The sequence below is a fragment of the Notothenia coriiceps genome, unplaced genomic scaffold (genome assembly GCF_000735185.1).
Source record: "Notothenia coriiceps isolate Sejong01 unplaced genomic scaffold, NC01 NC01_scaffold00006102, whole genome shotgun sequence".
Lineage (NCBI taxonomy): Eukaryota > Metazoa > Chordata > Actinopteri > Perciformes > Nototheniidae > Notothenia > Notothenia coriiceps.
The window spans coordinates 25,795-31,910 of record NW_011338803.1 but is presented as its reverse complement, the minus strand read 5'-3'; the positions used below and the strand labels follow the sequence as shown (position 1 = coordinate 31,910).

The 6,116-nt window shown below is 37.5% G+C and overlaps 1 protein-coding gene across 3 annotated transcripts in view; it reads left to right on the top strand.

Annotated features, from left to right (window-relative positions):
- The window catches only part of LOC104943439 (troponin T, fast skeletal muscle isoforms-like), a 49,506-nt gene that overhangs the window by 17,621 nt on the left and 25,769 nt on the right, over nt 1–6,116 (top strand). The window lies entirely within an intron of this gene.

Sequence of the window (6,116 nt, the reverse complement as noted above, 5' to 3'; positions counted from 1 at the left end):
TAATTATTTTTTGCTTTTTTAAATAAACCACACATCATATTTTATCCTGGACTTACCCAAAATCTGATTTCTTTTTCTATATTCTTGCTATGATCTTTTCAAAGATTATTTCGCCACAATCTACGTTGGTGGCGCGTGTTGCAAAGTGGGACGTTTTAATTCCAAGAGGCCGATTGGAGTTTTACAAGATTACAATGCATAATTTATACCCTTTTTGATCTAAGATAATGCTAAACCATGCTAAAGATTGGAATGTACACTGGCTCTTAAAGTGTGTTAAGAGGCACACAGATGTGATAAGACCTGATTATTATTACTGATTAAAAGAGTCTTATTCAACATGTAAAAAGGCAACACAATTTGGCGTGTTTCTGACACGGTGAACATTCTTTGAATTGCTAACCATCTCTGTGTATCATTCCTCTTTTCAAACATTGTGTCCACTAATTTATCATTGGATGTACAATTTTGACTTACAACTTTATGATTTGGGTTTTTTCAGACGGATTTATCCATCTCCTCCGTGTTCAGCCAGGACAGCGAGAACAGTGGATGGTTCCTACTGCAGCCACCCAGCACGGTCAGCTTTCCATCTTCAATCCCTGCTCACTGCTTTTTCATGATGTGGTTTCTCTTTTTAGACAGAACTTGTTTCTCTTTTAATTCTGCCAGTTTCCTTGTTGTTTAATGGGATCCATTCTGATGGTCAGTTACGAACTTAAACATTCTTGTTATTTCGACATAGCAACTAGCTTCCTCCTTGACATGGTAATTGTCTTCTTAAAACAAATGCTTCTATGCTTCAACCCGTCATTTATAATTACTTAATGTTAAACTTTTTTTTTATTGTCACACTGGAATTTAAAGTAACTTGCTGCTCCATTTATGTGCGCTGATTTCCTCCTTATAACCTAAGTTTATTTTACTTATAACTTTGGATACCTACTTACAATTATTAAAGGTTTACGAATAGTTTGTAAATTCATCTATAAAATTAGGTTGTGAACACTTTATAAATATAAAAGCTTTTATAAGATACACTGAGATAGAACAGGGCAACTGTGACCGGAGGTTCTTGCACAATTAGTGAGCACATTTAAACTGTACTGGCTAAGCCTTATATTCGGCTACTTAGCTTACTTTGTCTTCCTTCATCCAGCCAAGCATTCCTTGGTATCTGTTTGTTCAACGTTGGTTGATTCTCTGGCAAAGTAAGCCAGATAGTAAGGAGCTTAATCATCTGTGCAATAGTGAGCCTGTGTTGATGTATGAAAATTGTGTTAGAAACTGGTTGTCATAAATGGTTCTTAATGATTATAAAGTGTTTACAACCTAATTCATAACATAATTGTAAACCCTTTATGAATCCTTTATAAGGGTATTCTTATTGTAAAGTGGTAACATAACTTTTACTATGACCTTGTTGGATTTTCTTTTTTAAACAACTCGTTATTTGACTTATTTCTCCTAAAAATACAAACATTTTGAAGCCAACTGAGCAGAAACTCATGTTGCCTGTTTATTTTCTTACAGATTCCAGCAGCAAACCATCGCTCATTTCCAGTTTGGACTGTTTGTCCAGCATCGTACAGCGGATCAGCACAGACCCTGCTCCGGCCCCCCCAGGCGACAGCGTGGTCCCCCGGGGCCCTGAATCCCCTCAGAGCAGCCCTGCAGGCTCCAGTTCCTCTGCTGAGCCCAACAGCATCTACGAGCCGCAATGAACCACACCGAGCTGAGGACTCATCATTTGCAGAAAGCCAAGACAACGTATTCAAGACTTTTTTTCTGCCATTTGAGATTTTCTTCAGTTTTAGCCACGTGAACAAACTGAAGACTGCTGTTTTGATCCATTAATCTCAGAAGGAAAAAGGGAAATTTTCTTCACTTATTCCTGCGTCAGTAATTATGGACCATTTTTATAAATCTGTATATAAGAGATGTTTGTACACCCAAGGACACACACCTCCAAACACACATGTGGCACATACACTCATACAGCCACAAAGGTTGCAGCGATTGTTATGTTTCTATATATTATTCATGAGTGAATGACATTTTAATAAAATTAATATTTATATTCTGTAAAACTATTCAACTGGTCTTTCAGATCTTTCCTGTTGTTTTTAGCTCAGCTTTAATTCTCCTGCTAGTAGCTAACTTGTTTGAACCACTAAAAACAACAGATGAGAGAACTGATGCGTATGTGTGAGTACGTAGAAAAAAGGTCAATGTAAAGTTTTTTGAAAATATACACAAAAAACAACATAGGATAGTAAGTTGAAAATATCAGAAAACAACTATAGTCGAAAAAAAGTCATATTATAGTATGACCAAAATCAGAAAAAACGACATAGTACATTATGATGAAAAAATGTCATAGTATGTTGAAAATATCTGAAAAAAAAAAGTATGGTATGCCGAAAAAACTATATATTACAGCAGTGGTTCTCAACTGGTGGGTCGCGACCCAAAAGTCGGTCGCGGACCCGTTTCGAGTGGGTCGCAGATGTGTGAGTGAAGAAGAAAAAATAGAAAAAAAAATATTTCCTTTTTTTTGGGGGAAAAAAAGTCAAACTTTTATTTTGAAAGCCTGATTTTCTAACGCTCTGCATGCAGTAGGGCAGGCGTTGGACTGGAAGTACCGGAGACCATGAACGGTTTTGAAAACTTCTGTCACGTAGTGACAGTCCCAACGGAGAATAACTTTGCGGTAGAACTATTCTTTATAGTATACTGAGTGGAGCAGCAAGCTGTCAGAACAAAGTGAAAAACAAACAATGGCATCAAATATTATTGATATGTCGGGTAGCAATAGATTTATTTATTTTCTTCTCAAGAGAGTACCAGAATGGGTATTTATATGTTAGTATTTCAAAAATCTCCTAGGGGAGAATCCCCAACAGACCCCCAGTTCTGGGGTTGGGTTTTTCAGCAATTGTGTGGCCTTTTTACTGTTTATACAGTTCAGCTTTGATTCCATCATCCTCATTAAACCTGATTTAACAAGGCATGACTTTAGTTCGTGTGAAGGGATATATGCACTGTACTTTCCAGCTTTAATAATAATGTATGGCTGAAAAGAGTACTATATTACTGCACGATTTTTTTTGAACTAAGATTTGAGTGGTTAAAAATTTTCGAGTCGCGACTAATGCGAGGAAAGTGGGTCGAGGCCTGACCAGCTTTTAGAAAAATGTATTAACGAATATGGCAACAAAAACAATATCGATTAAAAAAGACATATCTATAGTGATATATATAAGTCCGAAAGATTGTCATCCGTATACGTTAGTTGAAATATCAGAAAAAAAAAAAAAAAAACAAATTTTTTGCCCATTGTTGAAAGCTGCCCAAAAAAAGTTATATTATAAGTAAACTCCAAAATATTCCATAGATAAAATGACGTAGTCTAAAAAATGTCCATAAAGTATAATATAGTTTTGTAGAAAAGTTTGGCGTGAAAAGAGCGACATCGAATAAACCTGAATAACTAGTCGAAAATAAACCATTTGTGGTGTACTACTGTATGTCGAAAAGTAATAGTATAACCAGTATGTCGAGAAATATCATAAAATCGACATGTCGAAAGCATTTCAACAAAAAAAGGACATAGTATTTACAAGTCAAAAAATATACTTTTTAAAAGCCGGGCATGGTATGTCTTACATACAGAAATACACATATCTGTCGATAAAAAAGCTCAACAGTCTTGAAATTTCGAAACACATTTAACAGGTCTCCTAACTTAAACTATTTGTAGTTATTATAATAACTCAATAAAATACCATAGATCATTTTATTATATAGGCGCTTTTCACACCACCCCCCCCCCAAAGACGCTTTACAGTAATGAGGGAGGTGTAGACAGTAAGTAAGTAATACGCGTAAAATAAAAAAAAGTTGAAAAGGCAGTCCAACGAGGAAGTGATTGAGAAGGGGGGGGGGGGGCTTATGGGCTATGCAGCAGAGTTGAAAAGATGTGTTTTGAGGGGACTGAAAGACTGTGAGGGACTTCAGAGTCACGAAAGATTCTTCTGGGGCGAGGGAATTTTCCAGAGCAGGAACTTTTTTTTGCCACTTTGAAGAAAGGCTTTTCCTGCTTCCCAAAAAGCTTTTTTTTTTTTTGCAGAGTGGTAAATTGTTTGGGGGAAATGGAAAATTTTTAGGAAGATTTCCCGGCTTTTTTGCGTGGGATTTCTGAAGGGACCCGTGGGGGTTTTTGTTTTTTTTGAATTAAAGGAAAGTCGGAGAAGGTTTTTTTTCGTGGAGGAAATAAGGGGGGGGGGGCAAATGGTTAGGAGTTGCATTTTTGTAAGGTGAGGGACAGAAATTTTTTTTGTAGTTTGGAATTGCGATGGGAAGACAAGGAAAGCAGTGGAAGGTCTTATCTGAGGACTGGAGGAGTGAATGTGATCTGTTTTTATGCAAGCCACCTTCCACTCCACCTTAGAGGGTTCTGTCCCTTTGGTGGTTCCTGCTTGTTTGGAAGCTTTTTTGTTTTTGTTGTTTTTTCAAAGGTTGAAACTCCAAACTGATGAGCCACCCAAACCTGGGCCGCTCGACAAAATAAAGGGCCAAAACAACCGAACCCATACTGCCGCTCTCACTTCTTCTGTTTTTGGAACACGGCCACATCTTTTGTTTTTCCTGCATCATTTTCAACAGCACGCAATCATTAACTGATAACTTTGAGCTTCCACATTTTAATTTAAGGTTTCTTTGAAGACCTTTGGTTTTTTTGGTGGTAAAATTTTGCGAAAAAAAATAATGCTTTTTTTGTTTACCACTTAACCTTTGTCTTAGTCCTCCATCTTTTTTTGTTTGCCCAGCCTTATTGCAGCCAGGCCGTAACCAATGGGGCCCCTCGTTCCGGGATAAGTTGAGGACAATTGTTGTTTTCTAGTTTTCTGTTTAGTTGGCAAGCCAATCTTTTTGTGTCCTTGCTTGTAAAGTGGACATTGAAGGGCTTTTTGAAGACTGATTACAGGAATCAGATCAGCTTTAACTTTTGGTAAAAAAGACAAGGGTTTGCAAACCCTCATTGTGTTTGGCATGCCTGGTTTTTTTTGGTTTGGGAGACATGTTGACCAAGTGTGGTGGAGTTAGAATGCTTTGTTTTTTGTTGAGATAAAATGGTTACAGCAGTTTGTTTAAAATTGAAACTGTCCATGTGCGGTTGGTTGGTTTTTGTTTTTGTTTTTTTTTGTCGGCTTAAGCTTTTGTTAATATGGTTGGATGTTTTTGTAAGCCGATTTTTTGGTGGGTCCCTGTGAGTGTCCTCCTCACTTTCTGTCCCGCCTGTAGGCTTCAGAATGGATTTTTTTCCTTTTTGGAAAATTTTCGTTGGGGGGGGTTTTTTTGAGTGTGGTGCGTGGGACCGTGGTTTTTTAAGAGCCTTTTTATTAGCTCGGGAAGGCACGTTCCAAAAGCTGCGGGTTGGAAATTGCCCCAAAATTGCTGGTTTGCTTTTGTACCGGGCTTGTGGGTTTCAAAGTTGCAAATAAATACGCCACCAATAAGTAGCAAACCTGAAAGAATAGGGGGGGACAAAAGTTTTTTAGGTAGTATCTATTTTTTTGGTTTGNTCGGACAAATTGCCTTAAACTGTTATCGAGTGATGCCCCCCGCCCCCATTTTCTCTCTCACACACACACACACACACACACACACACACACACACACACACATTTGTGTGTGTGTGTGTGTGTGTGTGTGTGTGTGTGTGTGTGTGAGAGAGAAAATGGGGGCGGGGGGCATCACTCGATAACAGTTTAAGGCAATTTGTCCGAGGAGGTGAAATTATCCCAACTCACAACACAGACGGATTTTAAGTTTGTTTAAAGTTCTGTTCTGTTGTTGCTAATGTGGACTCTGCTGGAGTCACAATGGCTTTGCATTAATGCATTGTATTTAAGATTTTTCTTTTACAGAGCCTGATCTTGAGAAAATCTAGATATATGGCAAGTTTATTTGTATTTATATATATATATATATGTGGATATGTGTTAGATTTTGTAATTGATAATGCAAAACCCCAAACCTTAACTCTCAAACCTGAAAACGAAACACTAGCCAACTTTAAAAACTGAATATAAAGTTACATCTATCAGGCA